Source organism: Triturus cristatus, chromosome 11 (assembly GCF_964204655.1).
Source record: "Triturus cristatus chromosome 11, aTriCri1.1, whole genome shotgun sequence".
Lineage (NCBI taxonomy): Eukaryota > Metazoa > Chordata > Amphibia > Caudata > Salamandridae > Triturus > Triturus cristatus.
This window is the reverse complement of record NC_140594.1, coordinates 939565866-939588399: the sequence shown is the minus strand read 5'-3', so window position 1 is coordinate 939588399 and position 22534 is coordinate 939565866. Positions and strand designations below refer to the sequence as shown.

Here is a 22534-nt window from a genome sequence, read left to right as displayed (position 1 = left end):
GTATCCCAGCGCTAAAAACCCTAATTCAACAAATCTGAGGCCCGGGAGCTAAGAGCAAAAGAGAGGAAGGGTGGGAAATCAAAACAGGGGGGGGGCATGTGATAGATTCCTTACCGCCCGCCCATCCTCCCCGTTCTGCGAACTGTTCTCTAGGGTTCAGGTCATCCCTTTTAGGGCCCTAGTTCTATTGCACCAGTAGTCGGTCTCTGGCATGGCTCTGCGCTTCTGGTGCAGAAAGGTTGTGTACAGAACGGACGTCAGCGCGCATGGGCATGTCTAAGTAGCTCCGATGACGTCATCTCGGCGGATACGATGCCAACGACGTACGCGGAGCCGTACGACGACGCCTGCCGACGTGCAGGTGTACTGCTGACGAAAACTTTCCGGATCCAGTCTGACGCCTGGGGATGTTCTAAGGTAAGGAATCTATCACTAATGTCTCTTACATATATATTGTTACAAAAGTAAGTAACTTGTACGTTAAGATTACTTTTCAGATGACCTTTTAAGGTACTTTTTCTACTAGTGTGATATGCCTAGATAACACAACAGGACATTTCCTAGAGGAAAGGTAAGTAAAATCAGTTTTGCACAGTTGTAGTTTTTCAGGTTTTCATGCAAATCAACTCCACACTTAGAACATTTGTCAAAGGAAAATAGTCAATGTACTCCAATGGAGAGACATGAAGTTATCGGTTAACAGGTAACTATTGTGTCTTTGGGGTTGAGTTTCTGGGGTTGGAACAAGGGTTCCCCCAGGGTCAAGGATGCACTATCAAAGTACCGTCAGCGGCACTAGGGCAGCCGAGTGCAGAGTGCTGAGGCCCAATGTTATCCAATGGGGGATAGGGGGGTCTTTGGTTGGTGGCTGTTCCCAAGCAGGCCACAGGGTTGTGGGAGCAAAGCTCCTGGTGTTACGCTCAGGACAAAGGGGGATCCGAGTTAGCACCCAAAGTACACCCGCAGCGGCGGCTGGGTGCAGTGCGCTGTTTTGGGGTCGGTTACCCTGTTGGTTTCAAAGGGGAATTCTCTGGTTTTGACAGCAGACTCGGGGATGAAGATCTTCTGGAGGTGACCACTGGTGGGAGAGGTAAGTTGGGATGCCTCAGGATGCTGGGACACTGTCGGTTGGGCCACCCAAGGCCATGGGACGTCGGGTACAGGGGTGTCTTCAGGTGTCGGGTTTTCTTACCAGCTCCCGTTGTGGTCAGGGGGGGGGGATCCTCCAGAAAGAGACTGCAGGCGTCACAGGAAGGGTCGAGGCAGGTCAGAGATCACCATATATCAGGTCAGGTTAACCAGGGAGACCTCCTCGTGATGTTGGGCCACTCACACTAGGGCTGGAGGCGTAGGGTGCAGATTTGCCCGGAGCCAAAGTCTGTGGTTGAACAAATCCGGTGTTCACAGGAGACAAAGTCTTTGGGGTGAAAGGCAAGGCAGGTACTTTGGGTTCTTGAGGCTGCTGGACACACCAGGATTTTGCTTCTGCAGGTTCAAGGTGGGGACAGGCCGGAAGGTCTGGGCCAAGTCAGTGGGCGACCTCCTCTTCATAGCTTTGACACAGCTTCTTTGGCCCATCTTCTTTTCTTCTTAGTCGGTTCTTGTCTGAGGAGGCAAAGGTCAGGGGTGCCCCTAAATACTAGATTTAGGGGCGTTATAGGTAAGTAAAGGTTGGGACCAATGGGTCCCTTCCTGGGGGTGGGGGGGGGGGGAGGGGGGTACACCCCCAATTATGAAACCTTTCAGTGGGAGGGAGGCATATGCCTCACTCTGATTGGCTGGGTCCCCCCATCTGCAAGACGGCGGGGACTGAGAGTTGTGCTTTACCTCGCCTCCCCCACCTGAGGTGTGAGGTTGGCAAAGGTGGTCACACCTTCCTTACTCAATTGGTTTTCCTGCCGATTCTCCCGCCCAAAGTGGGGGTCAGAACCGGTGGGGCCCAGGTGCTGGAAGCAGCAAAAGGTATGGGGAAGCTCACGAAGGCGCAAGCCTTTGAAGCTTCCCCTTCGAGGACCCTGCCCATCCTGGGGGAGGAGGCTTAGCACCTCATCCCAGGCTGTGCATTGTTTAAGACCCCCGAGAGCAGCAGGCTCTCAACCCATGTGTCCAGGAACAGGTCTGGTAGTGGCAGCTGGTGATCAGCCACTCAGCCTAGACACTAGTATTAGGTCGTTTTTCAGGGGGCATTTTTAAGCTGCAATCTGTGTGGATGTTTCATTAAATCACCCACTGTCATCAGTGTGGGTTTAATGTGCGGAGAAGTTTGATACCAAACTTCCAAGTTTTCAGTAAAGCGATTATGGTACTGTGGAGTTTGTAATGACAAACTCCCAGCACCATAAACTCTTAATGGCATTACTGCACTTACAATGTCTAATAATTGGCTTAAGACACTGTAGGGGTACAGGGCTCATGCACCTGTACCCTCACCACTGGTATAGTGCAACCAGCTAAAGGGGTGGCTGATCTATGCCAGGGAAGTGGGTTGTAGGCATGGCACACAGGGATGTATGCCATGTCGACTCTTCACTTTGTTCTGCACCAAAACACGGGGCCTGCGAAGGCAATGTGTGTGCGTAAAGGTACAGGGCCTCTAAGGGTGGCACAATAAGTGCTGCAGCCCTTAGAGGCCTTCGCTGGCCACAGTGCCCTTGGTACCTGTGAGAAGTTGGCCTGGTGTATGCTGTCCACTAGTTATAGTGGGCACCCTGTACCTGTCCAAACAACCCCTTATTGGTTATAGGTTAAAGACAACCTTTATTGAAAGCTATCCTAGTGGTACCATTGGAGAGCAGCCTTCAGGCTAAGTCTTGAAGAAATGTAAAGCAGCTTGTTTTACCAGTCTATAATCTCTTGAGTGCCTAAATGAAAGACAACCACACCAGGTATATATATAAAATATATGTATTTATTTCTAAACACACCCTCCTAGTCTCTTTATGAGACTAGAGGTCAAAACACATAAGTTACACTTCAAATATCACAGTAATAAGCACAACTACAAGTCAGGGCCTAGGAGTGAGCCAAACCATATACTAAAATAGTGGTATAAGAACCACGACTTAACTAGACACCAGGCCTAGAACCTGTATAATCGCTGGTACCCTAAGGAACCACCCAAGGTAGTGACACAGGGGACCCACGGGGGCCGTGTGCAGTGTGAGAACACAGCCGCGAGCTCCCGTTGGCTTATATGGGGAAAGGCGCGGTTACATTTTTAAAGATTAGGGACACTTAGAAACGAGTCAGGACCAAACCCTTTGGGACTGAGGAAGTTCTAGGGCCAACACCCATGGGAGCACCGGAGTACTTGTGTTACCTCACCCAGGGAAGCTGGGTGCATAGGTGTCAAATGGTGTCAGATCGTGTCGTGGATTTCAGGGGGAGCTGGCAAAGAAGTGCTGCTGCCGGGAAGATGCGAAGTGTCCGAAGAGATCCAAGCCTGGATCGAGGTCTAGAAGAACCTGAAAGCAGAGGGGACAGAGTCTGGGTCACTTGCCAGCGACCAGTAAGACGATAGGCGGATGCCCACCGATGTCAGGTGAAGAAGGTGAAGCTTGACTCTTCAGCCACGAGAACAAGGAGGCGTCGAGGACGACCAGGAGCTGGATTCAACCTGTCCCACGAAGGATGTCGAGTGCTGCAGCGCCGGTGCCCGGATTGGACACAACAAGCCTTGGCAACAGCAACCCATGCAGAAAGGAGAAAGATGCTTCAGTGCAGACCAGCAAGGTCTGAGGGACTCACCACTTGGTTGGGAGTCAGGGCAAGTCTGGAGCAACCAGGGAAGCCCAAGGAAAGTCAGGGACCACCAGTCGATGGACCAGGGATCGCGAAGGGACCTAGAGAAGAGACACAAAATGGCAGCCCACGGGTCACTCAGGGTGACTAGGCCGACAATCTTCGGTGGATTCGCTGCTCGAGGTGGGGGCTACAAGTGAGCCCAAGCACGACTTTAAGAGACGTCGAGAAGTCAATGCACTTGCAAAAGTGCACGGTGGCCAGGAGTTCCGGTTCCACACTAGTCATGAGAGCTGAGGGTCTCAGCTTTGCTGAGGACTCGGGTCGGCCTCTGAGATGTCTGGAAATCCTCTTCCTGGGCTGCAAATACTTCGAAGTCCGGCGGGCGCTTCGGAGGTGCAGTCCGGCAATATGCTTTGTTGGTGCCTGCCAAGCAGGGGAGTCACTCCTTTACCCCAAGGGAGATTTCTTCAATCCTCTAGTCTTTAGTAGAGCGTCGAAGTTCCAGGATTCAGCTTCAGAGTTTCGTCCAGGGATATCTAAATTTCTGGTTACAGAGGTTCCTTACTTATACCTAAGGAAGGGGTTGGACTAGCTCTAGGGACCCACCTATGGGAGGGTTTGGAAAGAGGGGTGGCTACACCCATTTGCTTTGTCCAGTTTCGCGCCAGAGCAGGGGCTGGATGCCCCTGAACCGGTTTGAGCTGGACTATGCACAGGGACACCAAATGTGCCCCCAGTGCAGGACTTCAAAGCACTCCGAGAGTGCTCCCACACAGCCCCAATATACATAAGCCTGTCTGGGAGGTGGTTACACCTCCCTGTGACAGGAAACCTCTTGTCCAGGCCTCCCCTGCCGGAGTTTCGGTCAGCAGCAGGAGGCCATACCCGTCTCTGTGGCTGCAGCATCCATTTTGAGATGCCAGGGCTCTATTAGATCTCTACCGGGTATACCAGTACTGTCATGTCTCTCCCTCTAGAAGGATGGGATCATATCCTCACATCAAGAACTGATGTGGGGGTATGATTCCAAGGGGTTTGACACCAAACACGACATGTTTCCGCGCAGCCAGTCCAAAGTTAGCATTAACAGTTTAAGATATAATGCCCTTAAGAGTATATGGTCAGGCTGCACCACTGACAACCCCGGAGAAGAGATTCCGAAGGCTGCAGAGGGGCTCAGCTCATGCATGGGCACCCTCTCACATATAACCGAGCACCCTACCTTCAGGATTGATAAGGCCTGCCATAGGGGTGACTGATAGGTTACTATGTGCAGTGATAGGTGAGGTATAGTGAACCTATACCTCAGTAAGGGGTGCATGCACCTCCTTAACCAGGCTGCAGTAGCAGACCGGTGATGTCATTTTGCAAGGCTTTCCAGTGGTAGCACAATACATGCTTCAGCCCCTGGTAGGTCTCTGGGGTACCTATGCCCTTGGTACATAGTATACCATATACTAGGGACTCACAAGGGTACCCCAGAATACAATCTGGAGTGTACTTAAAGTACATGCAATCAATTTAGAGAGGAAGCAGCTAGGCTGGGGCCCTGAATAGCAGGGTCCCAGCCTGACTAAAGTCGAAAAACAGTGAAACACCAGCAAAAAGTGGGGGTAAATATGTTAAGCAGATCCTACTCTCCTACCCCCCCCCCCCAAAAGCAGGGACATTAAACTAACCTTGACCAGTTGAATCTTCATGTTCTAAGTGGAAATATCTGGAGAGTCCATCTGCATTGGCATGGTTACTCCCAGGTCTATGTTCCCCTGTAAGGAAATGGACCACCTGAGAAGTTTGGGGTTTTCACCCTTTATCTGTTTTAGCCATAAGAGGGGATTATGGTCTGTCTGAACAATGAAGTGAGTACCAAACAAGTATGGCCTCAACTTCTTCAGAGCCCAAACTACAGCAAAGGCCTCCCTCTCAATGGCTGACCAACGTTTCTCTCTGGGGGTCAACCTTCTGCTTATGAAAGCTACTGGTTGATCCTGACCATCATTCAACTGTGACAGTACAGCCCCTACCCCCAACTCAGATGCATCTGTTTAGACAATGAATTGTTTGGAATAGTCAGGACTTAGCAGAATGGGAGCAGTGCACATGGCCTGCTTCAGGTCATCAAATGCCTTTTGACAGCTAACTGTCCACTGAACCTTTTTGGGCATTTTCTTAGAGGTTAAGTCATTCAGGGGTGTCACTATTGATCCATACCCCTTGACAAATCTTCTGTAGTACCCAGTCAGGCCTAAGAAGGCTCTCACCTGAATCTGGGTAGTGGGAGCAACCCAGTCCATTAAGGTCTGGATTTTGCTCTGCAATGGTTGAACCTGGCTTCCACCTACAAGGTGACTCATGTACACAACCTGACTCTGCCCTATCTGGATCCTCCCAGGTGGAGCTAAAGACAGCAATATCATCTAGATATGCTGTGCTATAGTCTTCCAGGCCTGTAAGGACTTGATTCACCAACCTTTGGAAAGTGGTAGGTGCATTCTTCAAACCAAAGGGCATTACCACAAATTGATAGTGCCCACTAGCGGTAGAAAATGCTGTCTTTGGCTTTGCATCATCAGCTACTCTGATCTGCCAGTAGCCAGCTGTCAGGTCAAATGTGCTTAGGAACTTGGCTGAGGCCAAAGTATCTATAAGCTCAACTGCCCTGGGGATGGGATGGACATCAGTCCTAGTGATTGCATTAAGATCCCTGTAATCCACACAAAACCTCATCTGTCTCTTGCCATCTTTGGTGTGAGGTTTAGGTACCAGGACTACTGGACTAGCCCAAGGGCTATCTGAGGGTTCAATGACTCCCAAATCCAACATCTTTTGGACTTCTGTCCTTATACAGTTCCAGACATGGTCAGGTTGCCTGTTGATCATCTTCTTCACAGGCAGACTTTCCCCGGTGTCCACTTCATGAGTGCACCAGGTGGTCTGACTTGGAGTCAGAGAAAACAGATGTCTGTACTGACTGAGAAGCTTTCTGCAGTCAGTTTGCTGCTGGACAGTGAGGCTGCCTGCCAAGGCTACAGCATCAACTGATCCATCATCAGGGTTCTGAGAAAGCAGGTCAGGGAGTGGGCCATTCTCTTCCTCCTGTCCTTCATCAGCAGCCATGAGCAAGCCCATGTCTGCCCTATCAACATATGGTTTAAGTCTGTTTACATTAAGTACCCTGTGGGGACTCCTAGGGGTTCCAAGGTCTACCAAGTAGGTGGCCTCCCCGTTCTGTTCAACAATTGTATGGGGGCCACTCCATTTGTCCTAGAGGTACAGCATTTTGGTCATGCCAGGCCTTTTGTAATTCCTGGCTAGCCTCAAGATTTTTTAGTTGCCTTTTTCATATACTCATCCATCCTGGAGCGGAGACCAAGTACATAGTCCACTATGTCCTGTTTAGGGGGTTTGAGAGGTAACTCTCATCCCTCCTTCACCAGACACAAAGGACCCCTAACAGGATGGCCAAACAAAAGTTCAAAAGGGCTGTAACCAACCGCCTTTTGTGGCACCTCCCTGTAGGCAAACAAAAAGCAGGGCAAAAGGATGTCCCATCTGCGCCTAAGTTTTTCTGGGAGACCTTTGATCATGCCCTTTAAGGTTTGGTTGAATCTTTCACCTAAACCATTGCATTGTGGGTGATAAGGTCTGGTGAATTTGTAATTCACTCCACACTCCTTCCACATAGCAGTTAAGTAACTTGACAAAGTTTGTAACTCTGTCAGATACTACCTCCTTAGGAAATTCCACTCTCGAGCATACACCCAAGAGGGCTCTTGCCACCACAGGTGCTGTAGTGGTTCTAAGAGGGAATGCCTCTGGGTACCTAGTGACATGGTCCACCAGGGTAAATCTGTACCCAGGTGCAGTTTGAGGATTGTGAGAAAGTGTCATCTTTCTGGCATGATATGCCCCTACTTTTTGTTGAATTGCTGAATGTACTTTGACTGAGTGTGCCCAGGAATCCTGCCAATCAGGTGCCCAGGGCCTAGTTTCTTCCCTAAAACCCAAATTGGCAAACCCTGGCCACATATCAGCCCCTGGTAAAAGGTACCCTAGGTACCCAGGGCATTGTGACCAAGGAAGGCCGCTAATGGCTGCAGCACTATTTGTGCCACCCTTAGAGGCCCTGTACCCTAACACACACACACTGCCCTTGCAGGCTGAGAGTCTGGGTACAAGACAAAACAAAGAGTGAACATGGCACACATCCCTGGGTGCCATGCCCACAACCTACACTGCCCTGGCATACATCGGCCACCCCTCAAGCTGGGTGCTTAATGCCAGTGGTGTGGGCACAGGAGCACGAGCCCTGTGCCCCTACAGTACCCAGGTCCATTCCTGGACACTAAGTGCAGTGCTGCTATTTAAGAGTATATGGTCCACAGCACCATAATGGCAACACTGAAGACTGAGAAGTTTGGTATCAAACTTCTCAGGACATTAAACCCGCACTGATGCTAGTGTGGGATTTAATGTACAAAGCACTGCAGAGGGCATCTTAGAGATGCCCCCTGAAACCTAACCTACAATCCACGTCTTGTCTGAGAGGATGTCTAGGCTCCCACACAGCAGACATGTTGCTGGACCCCTGGGTGGAGAGCCCCCCGCTCTCCTGGGCCTGCAACAATGCACATCCTGGGCGAGGTGCTAGGTCTCCTCCCCCAGGATGGGCAGGGGGAAGCTTCAAAGGCCTTTGTGAGCTTTTCCAGGCCACTTGCTGTACTCAGCAACTGGCCCCCACCGGTTCTGACCCCCACTCTGGCGGAAAGACTGGCCGGAAACTCCAAGTAAGGACAGGGGATGTGCCAGCCCTGCCAACCCCACCCCTCAGGTGGGGGAGACGAGGTGAAACACATCTCCGGGCTCTCGCCATCTTGAAGATGAGGAGCCCTACCCAATCAGGACTAGGCCACTGCCCCCCTCCCACAGGAGAGTGGCAGGATAGGGGGTGTACCCACCCCAGGACAGGGACCCAGTAGTTCCTGCCCTTTACCTACCTGTAACACCCCTAAATTTAGTATTTAGGGGCACCCTGAACCTTCCTTCCTCAATTTCCAGATTCTAAACTAGCAAAGAAGAACAAGAAGAAAGAAGACCTGCCATGTAGCTGCTAAGAAGAGGAAGACACCAACTGCTTTGGCCCCAGCCCTACCTGCCTGTCGACCATCGAACCTGCTCCTGCTAAAATCCCGGCACCTCCTGCAGCCAGCAACCTCACAAACCCCGGAGGACCAGGCTACCTTGTGACTGAGCACCTGGGACTCCCACGAGCGGTGGCTCTGCTCAAAACAAGTTTCTAACCCCTGGCATCAGCCAGGAACCACAAACCCTGCACCCACCAAGGCTGGCCTGTGCCGGAGTGGACAAAGACCCCGAGAACGTCCCCCCGGCGACCGGGACTACGAATCCAGCACCCAAGGACCCACCTCGATGCTCCTGACGCCTGCAGCCTCAGAACCAGGGACCCCCCCAACCGCGATCAACAGAAGGTAGGATTTCCCGACATCAAAAGGCACCCCTGCACCCGGCACCCTGCGGCCCCCTGTGCCCGACTCCTGGGTACCTACCTATCCTCCAACTACCCAACTTACCTCTCGAAGTGGTGGTGGCACCTGAAGAATCTTCGTCCCCGAGCTTGCAGCCTTTGTTCGTCCTTGAGCTTTCCCATTAAAATCCATTGAGCGCCCGAAGGCTCAAAAGCACCCTGCACCCAGCCGCCCAAGTGTCCCAGGCAGTGAACTTCTACTCCTACCTACTTCCCCATTTGCCCATAGCAAGTGACCAGGAGCCCAGCTCCCACAGCCGCGTGGCCTGCTAGTCAGCAGCCACCAACCAAGGCCCACCCCTGCCTCCCATAGGATAACATTGGGCCTAACTCACTCTGCACCCGGCTGCCCCTGTGCCGCTGAGGATGTAACAACTGTACTTAACTAACCCTGGGAGACCCCCGAGTCTGTGCCCAGGAGCTTAACTCTGCCAGTCGAGTACTTACCCAAAAGCCGATAACTCACTTTTCTTCCATAGGGTAACACTGACTGGCTTCTTCTGAAATTTCTTCAAAGTGTGGAGTTTCTAAACTTTAAAACATTCACCTAAAATCAACCGAGTAACGAAAACGGAAATACTCACCTGCTATTAGGAGAGATCCCAGTGCTGGATCTTGGTGCCCAGAACTGACCCTGAGAAGTACTTACAACCGTACTTACAACTAACTCAATTTTCTCCCATAGGAAACCATTGACTGTTTTTCTGTGAAATTTCTTGTCGATTTTTGCCAACTACAAATATTCTTTAAAAATCGTACCAACTGTGAAAACGCAATTACTTACCTGTTTTAGATAGATGCCCCAGTACCGAGCCTAGGAGCCCAGCACTGGATTACAAAAGTAACAAGAACATTATTTACCTGTAACTTGAATTTTCTCCCATAGGAATCCATTGACTGTTTTTCTATGACATTTCCAAGTGCCGATTTTGCAAACTTATAAATATTCCTTAAAAATCGCCTGTGTAACTTAAACGCAGTCTCTCAACTGCTTACAGGTGGTACACTAGTGCTGGATCTAGGATCCAACATTGACCTAGAAAAAGTAACCATAACCCCACTTACCTGCTAAGTCAATTTCCTTCCATAGGATAACATTGGTAATTTGATTAGCAAAAGTTTCTAAGTGTCAACTTTTAAAATAGCAAAATATTGCTTAAAAATCACAACAGTAACTAAAACGAATTTACTCACTTGTTTCCAAGAACTGACCCAGGACTGAATCTAGGATCCAGTCCTAGAGTTAGAAAAGTAATCAATTGCACATAACTTAAAATTCCCATTGAGCTCAATGTATTATTGTGTTTGAAATTGGGTTGCCTATTGCAACAAAACTGTAACTATTATCTGCAAAAGTCAATTGCCTATTGCAAAGTATTTAACTAAAGCATCTCATTCTGAGAAAGTATATTTTAATACCTATTGTTGGTTCTAAAATAAAACAACCATATATTTTTTATGTAAACCATTGGCCTAGAGTTCAGTTCTTGAGTGTGTGAGACCATTTTCTGACTGAGTGTGAACAACAAATGCTTTACACTGTCCTCTGATACTGCCTTACTGCTCGACCAAGCTACCACTTTAGAGAGTAAGGTTATATTTAACTTTAACCTCTTCCAAACCTCTGGGGACTGTGGACTCTGTACACACTGTACCTATTTGGGAACAGTATATACAGAGCCACTTTCTCACAAGGATCCATGGGACCAACAATGTCAATCCGAACCCTCTCAAAGGAAACCCCCGCCACAGGTAGTGGTATCAGGGGGCCCTTTGTGGTTCCCCCTGCATTGCCACTGGCTTGGCAGGTCACACAGGAGCAACAAAACTCCTTAATGTCTTCAGACATGTGGGGCCAGTGAACGTGAGGGACAATTCTGTTCCAGGGCTTGTTCTGGCCCAGGTGTCCTGCTAGAGGAATATCATGGGCTCGTGTCAATAGGAAGCCCCTAAATTTCAGAGGTATAACCAACCTCCTGGATGCACCAGGCTTAGAGTCTCTCTTCTCCGAGTAAAGGAGTTCATCATCCCAATATATGTTTCGGGTGCCACTAGCATTCCCAGCAGCCTCATCAGCAGCTTGCTTTCTGAGGGGTTCAAGAGAGGGGTAGGTTTTCTGCTCCTAGCTCAGATCTGACCTGGAAGGACCCCCTGTCCCCAAGAACTCAACCTGGTCAAGTTCAAGCTCCTCTGGGACAGTTCCTTCTTCAGGCTCAAGATCATCTCCCTCAGGAGGCTGATCTGTATTCTGAGTCAGGTGGGAAGGCACTGCCTTAACCCTACTGCTCCTCCTCTTGGGAGGCACCTGGTCCATTCTTCCAGAATCCAGGGCCTGTGACCTAGTCACAGCAAAGACATGAGCAGGGATCCCTAACATTTCTGCATGTGTCCTGAGCTCCACTTCAGCCCAAGCTGAAGTTTCCAAATCATTGCCAAGCAAGCACTGTACTGGTCGGTCTGCACTTACCACAACCTTCTTAAGGCCAGTTACCCCTCCCCAGGAGAAGTTAACAACTGCCAGAGAATGGTCTGTTCTGACATTGCTAGCATTGGTCACTTGGTACATTTCACCAAGTATAATCTGCCCAGGATCCACAAGATCTTTCGTCACCATTGTGACACTTGCTCCTGTGTCCCTGAATGCCAGAGCGTATTTTCAATTTATTAAAGGCTGTACTAGGGGGAACAGATGCCTTAGGGGCAATGGTGGCTGGAGTTGATTCTTTGGACTTGGTGCAGTCACTTGTCCAGTGAGTTTTCTGCTTACAGATTTTGCACCATGGTTTCTTATGGCCTTTTCCCTTGGTAGACTGTGAATCCCCACCTGAAGAAGACTTTTGGGGACCTTGTGAAGACTTCTGGTCTTTACCCTTCTCCCCACCGTAGTCAGAGTTTTTAAGATCTTGCTTCTTGGGTTCACCCCCTTGGTTCTATACCTTCTGCCTCACTATGGATCTGACCCACTGGTCTGCCTTCTTTCCCAATTCTTGGGGAGAGGTCAGATCTGAGCCCACCAGGTACTGGTGCAACAGCTGATTTTGACCGTTATTAAGGATCTGCTCCCTCATAATCAAATTGAAGAATCCTTGGAAGCCATACACTTTGCTGCCAAGTAACCAACCACCCAGAGCCTTAGTAGCACAATCTACAAAGTCTACCCAGTCTTGATTTTGTGCCTTTTGGGTATCCCTGAACTCCAACCTGTATTTTTCAGTGGTTAGGCCAAACCCTTTAATTAATGCACTTTTCAGACTGCTATAATCATCTGCCTCCTCCTCTCTAACAGTGAGGAGCTTATCTCTACCTTTGTCTGCAAACGAGAGCCATACGATTGCTGCTCACTGCTCCTGGCGGACCCTTTGAACTTTACAGGCCCTTTCCAGTGCAGTTATCCATTTGTGGATGTCATCACCACCCTGGTAGGGAGGGACAATCTTATTCAGGTTTCTATGGTCATGAGACCTCTCCCTACCTCTAGGGATGTTGCTGCCACCATGGGACTCTAGTCCCAACTTTTTTCTAGCGCTATAGAGCTCTAGGGCCTTCCTATCTAGGACTACCTGCTTTCTTCTGATTTCAAGCTGAGGTTCCCCATACTTAAGCAGTCTCTCCCTCCTCTCCTGAGAGGTTTCCATCCTATGAAAAGAGATAGAGGTCCCTATAGATGAACCAGAATGGTTGGACTCCACTGAGGGAGATCTAGACCTTCTAGGCCCACCACCAACTCTTCCGGGAGGGACAAAGAGGGGGCCGGTGTGGCCCTTCCCCGCATCTTCCAGGGGAGCTGGATTTTCCAGGTCAAGATCATTGTCATCTTCCTGGTCAGCATTAGAGGTCAGGACATGGGGAATTTCACCCCTAGGCCCTTCCTCATGTGCTGTCCCACCCACTCTGCCTACCCCTTCAGACTCTATAGGTCTTCTGAGATCATCCAGCCTGAGTACCTCTATGAGATTCTGGGTGGTTGGACTTTTGCCTGTCCTCAGTTTCCTAGCTGTGCATAATGCTCTCAATTCCATGAATGGGAGGTTATCATACTTGGAAACTAGAAGCCCATTGGCTTCTGACAGGGACCCACTGGTTCCTGGCCTTGAAGACATTACTAGTGAAGTGTGGTGTATTGCATTACCTACTCTAGTGTGGCCTACTAAACTCTCTTGAGTTGTAGAAAGGGTGTGCTAGCCCTTAACACACAACTCTAAGTTCAGTAGAACTTACTGTATTCTAAAGCTTGTATTATATGTACCTAGGGTACCTTTAGTGGTTTTCAGTTAGTCACTAAATTGACATTATCTGGTAAAACAATAGCAAGCTGGAATCCCACATGCTGCACACCAATGAGAGAAGTTTTCCTGGTATATGCTGTCCACTAGTTATAGTGGGCACCCTGTACCAGTCCAAACAACCCCTTATTGGTTATAGGTTAAAGATAACCTTTATTGAAAGCTATCCCAGTGGTAGCTATGGAGAGCAGCCTTCAGGCTAAGTCTTGAAGGAATGTAAAGCAGCTTGTTTTACCAGTCTATAATCTCGAGTGCATTAATGAAAGACAACCACACCAGGTGTATATATATAAAATATATGTATTTATTTCTAAACACACCCTCCTAGTCTCTTTATGAGACTAGAGGTAAAAACACATAAGTTACACTTCAAATATCACAGTAAAAAGCACAGATACATATCAGGCCCTAGGGGTGAGCAAAACAATATACTTAAATAGTGGTATAAGAACCATGACTTAACTAGACACCAGGCCTAGAACCTGTATAAATCGCTGAGACCCCAAGGAACCACCCAAGGTAGTGACACAGGGGACCCACGGGGGCCGTGTGCAGTGTGAGAACACAGCCGCAAGCTCCTGTTAGCTTCTATGGGGAAAGTCACGGTTAGATTTTTAAAGATTAGGGACACTTAGAAATGAGTCAGGACCAAACCCTTTGGGACTTAGGAGGTTCCGTGAGCATGGGAGTACTCGTGTTACCTCACCCAGGGAAGCCGGGTGCATAGGTGTCAAATGGTGTCAGGTCGCGTTGTCGATTTCAACGGGAGCTGGCAAAGAAGTGCAGCTGACGGGAAGATGCGAAGTGTACGAAGAGATCCAAGCCTGGATCGAGGTCCAGAAGAACCTCAAAGCAGAGGGGACAGAGCCTGGGTCACTTGCCAGTGACCAGGAAGGCGATAGGAGGATGCCCACCGATGTTGGGTGATTTCAGGTGAAGAAGGTGAAGCTTGACTCTTCAGCCACGAAGATCAGGAGGAGTCGAGGACGACCATGAGCTGGATTCGAGCTGTCCCACGAAGGATGTCGAGTGCTGCAGCGTCGGTGCCCGGATTGGACAAAACAAGCCTTGGCAACAGCAACCCACGCAGAAAGGAGAAAGATGCTTCAGTGCAGACCAGCAAGGTCTGAGGGACTCCCCACTTGGTTGGGAGTCAGGGCACGTCTGGAGCAACCAGGGAAGCCCAAGGAAATTCAAAGTTACCCCCTCAGGGACCCACCAGTCAACGGACCAGGGATCGCGAAAGGACCTTGAGAAGAAACACAAAATGGCAGCCCACTGGTCACTCGTGGTGACTAGGCAGACAATCTTCAGTGGATTCTCTGCTCGAGGTGGGGGCTACAAGTGAGCCCAAGCACGACTTCAAGAGACATCGAGAAGTCAATGCACTTGCAAAAGTGCGCGGTGACCAGGAGTTCCGGTTCCATGCTACTCACGAGGGCTGCGGGTCTCAGCTTTGCTGGGGACTTGGGTTGGCCTCTGAGATGTCTGGAAATCCTCTTCCTGGGCTGCAAATACTTCGGAGTCTGGCGGAAGCTTCGGAGATGCAGACTGGCAAAATGCTTCGTTTGTGCCTGCCAAGCAGGGGAGTCATTCCTTGACCCCAAGGTAGATTTCTTCAGTCCTCTAGTCTTTAGTAGAGCGTCGAAGGAGGATTCAGCTTCAGAGTTTTGTTCAGGGACATCTACAATTCTGGTTACAGAGGTTCCTTACTTATACCTAAGGAATGGGTTGGACTAGCTCTAGGGACCCACCTATGGGAGGGTTTGGAAAGAGGGATGGCTACACCCATTTCCTTTGTCCAGTTTCACGTCAGAGTAGGGGCTGGAAGCCCCTGAACCGGTTTGAGCTGGACTATGCACATGGACACCAAATGTGCCCCCAGTGCAGGACTTCATAGCACTCCGAGAGTGCTTCCACCCAGCCCCAATACACATAAGCCTGTCTGGGAGGTGGTTACACCTCCCTGTGACAGGAAACCTATTGTCCAGGCCTCCCCTGCCGGAGTTTCGGCCAGCAGCAAGAGGCCAGACCTGTGTCTGTGGCGCAGCATGCATTTTATGATGCCAGGGCTCTATTAGATTTCTACCGGGTATACCAGTACTGTCATGTCTCTCCCTCTAGAAGGGTGGGATCATATCAAGAACTGATGTGGGGGTATGATTCCAAGGTGTTTGACACCAAACACGACATGTTTCCGTGCAGCCAGTCCAAAGTTACCATTAACCGTTTAAGATATAATGCACTTTAAGAGTATATGGTCAGGCTGCACCACTGACAACCCCAGAGAAGAGATTCCGAAGGCTGCAGAGGGGCTCAGCTCATACCTGGGCACCCTCTCACATATAACCAAGCACCCTGCCTACAGGATTGATAAGACCTGCCATAGGGGTGACTGATAGGTTACTATGTGCAGTGATAGGTGAGGTATAGTGAACCTATATCTCAGTAAGGGGTGCATGCACCACCTTACCCAGGCTGCAGTAGCAGACCTGTGGTGTCATTTTGCATGGCTTTCCAGGGGTGGCACAATACATGCTTCAGCCCCTGGTAGGCCTCTGGGGTACCTATGCTCTGGGTACATAGCATACCATATTATACTAGGGACTCACAAGGTTACCTCAGAATCCAATCTGGAGTGTACCTAAAGTACATGCAATCAATTTAGAGAGGAAGCAGCTAAGCTGGGGCCCTGAATAGCAGGGTCCCAGCCAGACTAAAGACGAAAAACAGTGAAACACCAGCAAAAAGTGGGGGTAAACATGTGAAGCAGATTCTACTCTCCTACAGTACCATTTACATGGGGCTGACCTGTGACCAGAGTGCGCCAATAGGGTTTTGTTTTCAATGCAGTTTTAGGGAAATAACATAGCCCCTGGTATCTGTTTGGCAGGAGCCCAGGGCACACTCAAGTACATCAGCAGTTTAGCAAAAAGTGGGGGCAACCATGCAAAAAGAGGGCGTTTTCTTACAGAATGGATTATAGTTCTTAGAAGTGTGTCATGTACTGAAAATCAGGAAGAACCCATTTCAATAATAGGAATATCTAAAGTTCTAATGATCTGACCTTTACTTTAAAAAATAAATAAAGTGTCACAGACACTGTGCAACCTGTTCGTCCAGTATGGCTCTGTTTTAACACATGTGGGCAACAATGAATGAAGGACATATTTTGATAAGGGGTTCTGAAAGACATCAAATAAGCAATGACAGCTGAACTCAAGTTCCCTATGGTGTCACATAGAACATAGAGGTACAAAGCATCACTGTAAGTTACTCTTATCCATCCCCAATGTTATGTTCTGCACGACCAACCCAAATTACTTGCCCCCGCTTTCATCAGCTATGCAGGGTAGGAGTCAAGATGGACCCATACACATTCAATAGAACTGCATTTAGCACCCGCAAAGAGTTACTATAGCCATAAAAGTCATGGCTATTTATAAACAGGAGTACAGTATTCAATAAACGTTGTCAATCCTTGTAAAGAAACATACAAATAATGTTTTCTTTCATGAGCGAAAATAACAAAATCCAATTGTTTCTCCAAGCTTTTCACGGTTGGTTTATTCTGTACACTGACACTTCCAGCAAAGATCAGCCAACATGTGGTTGTTGTCTTTGGATGAAGGTACTGGGCCAGCACCAACTATTGGTGGAATTTTGCAGGATTTAGACATAGCCACAAATTTAAACATTTACAGCGGTCTAAGGACAAAATCTACCTTTGTACCCATGTTACCACCTGAGAATTTCATTGACTCATTCTATAAGGCTGTAAAAAAAAAATCATGTTAGAAGACAAACCGCACCACAAATATAGCAAATTTAGAGAACACCTCAATATAACTGAACGTACAGTGTTACAACAACTGCCAGGTGACACCGAGGTGACAATCAAAGAGGCGGACAAGGGGGGTAACATTGTTATAATGGAAATGGAGTACTACATTAAGGAAATTGATAATCAACTAGCAGACACCAATGCATACAATAGAGTACCACATAATTCACTTAAAGAGATAACATCACTTATTGAAAAGGAACTGAGTTATTGGCGGAACTCCTGCCAGTTTACGGAAATGGAATTTAAATATCTATTTAATCCATCACCTCGAGCCCCGTGTATCTATACTCTACCTAAGATACACAAGAATTGCACCTTTCCACCAAGTAGACCCTTCATTCATTGGATCACCTACGCATCATATATATAAGTATATTGACGTTTTTTTGCAGCCCATAGTACAAAACCTACCAGCATTCATTAAAGATACATAGGACCTATTGAACAAATTGGACGATCTAGTTTGGTCAGATGAATTTACATTTGTCACCCTTGATGTCAATGCTTTATATACTAGCATCCCGTTGGATAAGGGCATGGAGACTCTGACTTACTTTCTGTCTAAACGGGATGCCACATTATATGAGCACACTCAGATGATTTTGGATCTTACACGTCTCACTTTAGAAAACAACTGTTTTTTATACATCATGGTACTTGATTTAGGAAATCATCTGGAGTTGCTATGGGGTCCCAATTCTCACCCTCTTTTGCTAATATTTATATGGGATTTCTTTAACACCATATTTGGAGAGTCTGTCCGCCCAACACGACAGGATCAATTATTTATTGGGGGTGATTCATAGATGAAATCTTTATGATTTGGGTTGGAGATGACAAAACTCTTAATGAATTTGTATCACATCTCAATAACAATGTGTACAATTTGGGATTTACACATCAGGTCAGTAGGAAGGAGAGTGACGTTTTGAACATCACTTTGTATATAGAGGGTGAAAAGATCGCATCTAGACTTTACCGCAAACCTACTGCGTGTAACTCTGTACTACATGCATATAGTGCCCATCCTATTACACAAATCAGAGCAATCCCTTTTGGGGAGATGATGCGTTTGAGAAGGAATTGTAGCAATGACACGATCTTTGAGAAGGAATTAGATCGTCTGAGATCCGGATTTACAACTAGAGGATACGATAGAAAGACACTGGACAAGGCACAAAGCAAGATAAGGAAGAGATCACGCTCAAACCTCTTAAGAACCGGGACAAAAAGAAAGCGCCAAAGAAGTAAAGTGGCTCTCATCACGCAATACAATTCACATAGTCAGGATCTTTTTAAAATCTTACACAGGCATTGGCACCTTCTGAAATTAGACCACAGCTTAAACAAGTATATAGCTAATAAACCACAGATCACTTACAGTAGAGGTAGGACACTTAGCAATATACTATGCCAATCCTACATTCATCCAAAGAAGGCAGGACTAGCAACATTTTGGTTTCCCAATAGACCCATGGGATTCTATAGGTGCACCTCCTGCAATGTTTGCCTGTATGCAGCAGACAAAACAATGATCTTTTGCTAAAATACAGGACAGGTCTATCAAATAAGACATTTTATAAACTGCAACACCAAATATGTGGTGTACTATATGATCACAGAGTAACATCTAACTGGAATGATATGTGATGTGTTTGTTGTATTAGTTGGATTATTATGGGTATGTCAAGAATTCCTGTCAGGCGAGGGGAGGAAAACGGTAACCAGCGAAAACGGACTACATCTCCCAGGATGCTTAGCGGTTGAGAGGTTATGTAAACAGGAGAGCTGTTACATAACTCAAGGAAAACACGCCCTTATATAAACAGGAGAGCTGTTACATCACTCAAGGAAAACACGCCCTTATGTAAACAGGAGAGCTGTTACATAACTCAAGGAAAACACGCCCTTATGTAAACAGGAGAGCTGTTACATAACTCAAGGAAAACACGCCCTTATGTAAACAGGAGAGCTGTTACATAACTCAAGGAAAACACGCCCTTATGTAAACAGGAGAGCTGTTACATAACTCAAGGAAAACACGCCCTATAAAGGGAGGAACCGGGAGGTACAACGCGGTCGGATATTGTGTTTACACCGACGTACCTGCTTAGTGAAGAGCAGTGTTCCGGAGTGGTGCTCCAGTAAGGCAAGAACGGAGGTAGGTCGAGTCGATACTCCCTGGGCCGTGTCTTGCCCCATCGTCACCTGTGAAGGACCCGGAAGCTCTACCGGATATCCATTGAGCTTCGCTTTTTGACTCGGCTGAGTCAAAGCGCAGTGGCGCTTTTGCTGGTTGGAGTCGTAACTCCCAGCCCGACCAGAGATACAGGGACTGCCAGCTGTAACGCACACCAGGAGGTGTTTGCCGCGTTACAGACTCGGAAGTCCACGGGATCGATCGAGCGGCTGCTCTCGGTTCAGTCTTCTTTGCTTGTGATTGGGGTATCGGTGACACATCACCAGGAGGTGACTCCGCGTCCCGGTGCAGTCTGAGGAAGAGGTTGAGCGGCTGCTCCCTTCAGGTAGAGACCCCGGCTGGGTGTTTCCCACAGCCTACCGATTGGCATTATCGGCCATTTCATTTCTGCCCTCTATTGGCATACGCCGGGATCGGCGTATATGCAGAGGACGGTTAGGACCATCCGTGCTGTGGGCTGGTAACGTACTTAGCCTGGAGGATTCCAGTGACTATAACCTTTGTTTTTTCCTTGTATTATTTTTGCCTTCATTAAAATAACTAAACCTTCACAAGTGGTTGCGTTCTCATTATCGTGTCTGTTAAACGATCCTGAAACGTTCAGGGCGTTACAGGGTACAACAAGATAGTACCAGTATGTTAAAAAAGAGAAATAACAATGTTCGGTACCTAGTATACGATCATGCAATAGGTCTCCTGCTATGTGTAAACAAGAAATTGTAAGACCTCAGTGGAATAGCTTAATCAATCTTGAAACCTGAAACGGACATGTACCAACGAATGTTATATATGATATTTACCTTCTCCTCTATGAATTTCATCTCTTTTCTTGCTCTATTTTCCCACACAATTGGGTTAGTGGACTATACCAGGTCTCTATTTAACCAGAGACAATATAGGTCTACCACTTGACACTTGGCGTGTTTTTAGACCGTTTGTCAGAATACTGCGGTCTTGAATGGATACTTGAATATCTTTGGATTACACGAAACCGACAATGGAATGATGGTTTTGATTGCCTGCAGAATGTAGGCGGTTTTAAAATCAGATGGATATGTAGTAGCTTTGAAAAACGTTTCTTTGTCGAAATCGGTACTACTCACGTATAGTTGTAATCATGTGCACTAGGGAGAAAAAACAACTCTTTAGGACAAATTTGGATTACTCAGAGATGGGTTTAGCTTGATATTTGCGGCATTGTATACACTAAGACCACGATGTATGGGACTTTAACCTCTCCAACATGGCGGTAACTGGAATCACCTATCTCACCTATCAGTTGTTTTCAAATAGGACTGTTTTGAATCTTTACAATAGGATTTGATTTCCTGCTTTGGGGTCTTTTTGAGATATTTGGTAATTTTAATTTCCCGTACACCTTCATCAAGTAGTGGACACAAGCAGACTATGTGGATCGTTGTCGCTACGTTATGCAAGACTTAACCATTCCAATATGGCGCTGCCACTTGTTCCCCTTCATGGAGTTGTTGAGGAATTGGACTGTCTAGATACAATTGAGTCACATGACCAGGATGCTCTACATATGTAATAGAAAGATGGACGTTCAGGTTCATTTCCAGTACGTACTTGTGTTTCGGGATACTTTTGCGGTGATACCGGGTAAGTGAACTCACTTGAGGCTCGATTGAAGATTGCTAATGAGACGGAAGCTCTACACGACTTAGGGCACGAGCACTCTATACCTATCTTCATATTTTTTTGTTTGCAGCGAGGGAGCATACCATGGACTTCTGCTATACTTTTTAAATACTGTGGCTCATCGCAGCAGCGCATCCATGGTTTGAGAACCAACATTTATATTGGCTATTTATTTACTATGTATTCATTTTGAACACTGTGACGTAACGAAGTAGAGTTCACTTTATTGCCTGGCTCAACTTCGAACGCTTTGTTTTTTATATACTAACGTAGAACATTGGGGTATGCATGGTTATATTTCACGTGTTAATGTTCGCCTGATGATGGGCAACACTGCGTTACATTTCCCTTAATGATCCTGATTTTGAACAGGATCTATGGGGTGACTACGGGGCATCTGTGATCCTTCTCTGATATAAGACATAATCTGGACTTTGTAGATAACAGCCTGTTGCTTGATATACTTTTGCTTGGATTCGAACCTGGACTTGAATTTGGAATTGTGACTGATATGCTTTATTTTGAAGTAAGTGACCGCTAACATTAGCGTAATTGCGCGTTTGTACGGTTTCATCTCCAGTTTTAAAGTGGATTTCCTTTATTCTCATTGTTCCAGACACTTGGATTAGCAGAATAGTTCCAGCCGTTATACATGGGCTTTCATGGCTTTTTACTACAACACATGAAGATCACTAGGATCAGGAATACAGAACTCATGGGTGTATGGTTATACTATTAAAACTGCCACAACTGGGTGAAATCACCTTGATCACTACTTTTGGTGAAGGCTTGACTTTACAATCACTGAAACCTTTTTTAAATTTCTCTCTCAGTCTATGTATACTCTTATTTCCATGCAATTAAAGTCTATTTTCGATATATTAGAATGGCATAAATATCTAGGGAGTATCTTTATACATGTTTAGAATGTTAACATATGAACTAACAAGTATCTGCAATCTAGCCACCATTTGTGTATAAACATCAAGAAACATGTACTATATCTATATTCCAGCCTTGAAAAAGTGTTTAAAGACAAAACACGTGTTGGCTGATCTTTGCTGGAAGAGTCAGTGTACAGAATAAACTAACAGTGAAAAGCTTGGAGAAACAACTTGATTTTGTTTGTATTTTAGCTCATGAGAGAAAAACATATTTGTATGTTTCTTTACAAGGATTGACAACGTTTATTGAATACTGTACTCCTGTTTGTAAATATCCATGACTTTTATGGCTATATTAACTGTCTATGAGGG

General features: G+C 47.2%; 1 protein-coding gene across 1 annotated transcript in view; it reads right to left on the bottom strand.

The window, feature by feature from the left end:
• PLPBP (pyridoxal phosphate binding protein) overlaps positions 1–22534 on the bottom strand; it is an 80472-nt gene that overhangs the window by 14810 nt on the left and 43128 nt on the right. The gene's annotated exons all lie outside the window — the stretch shown is intronic.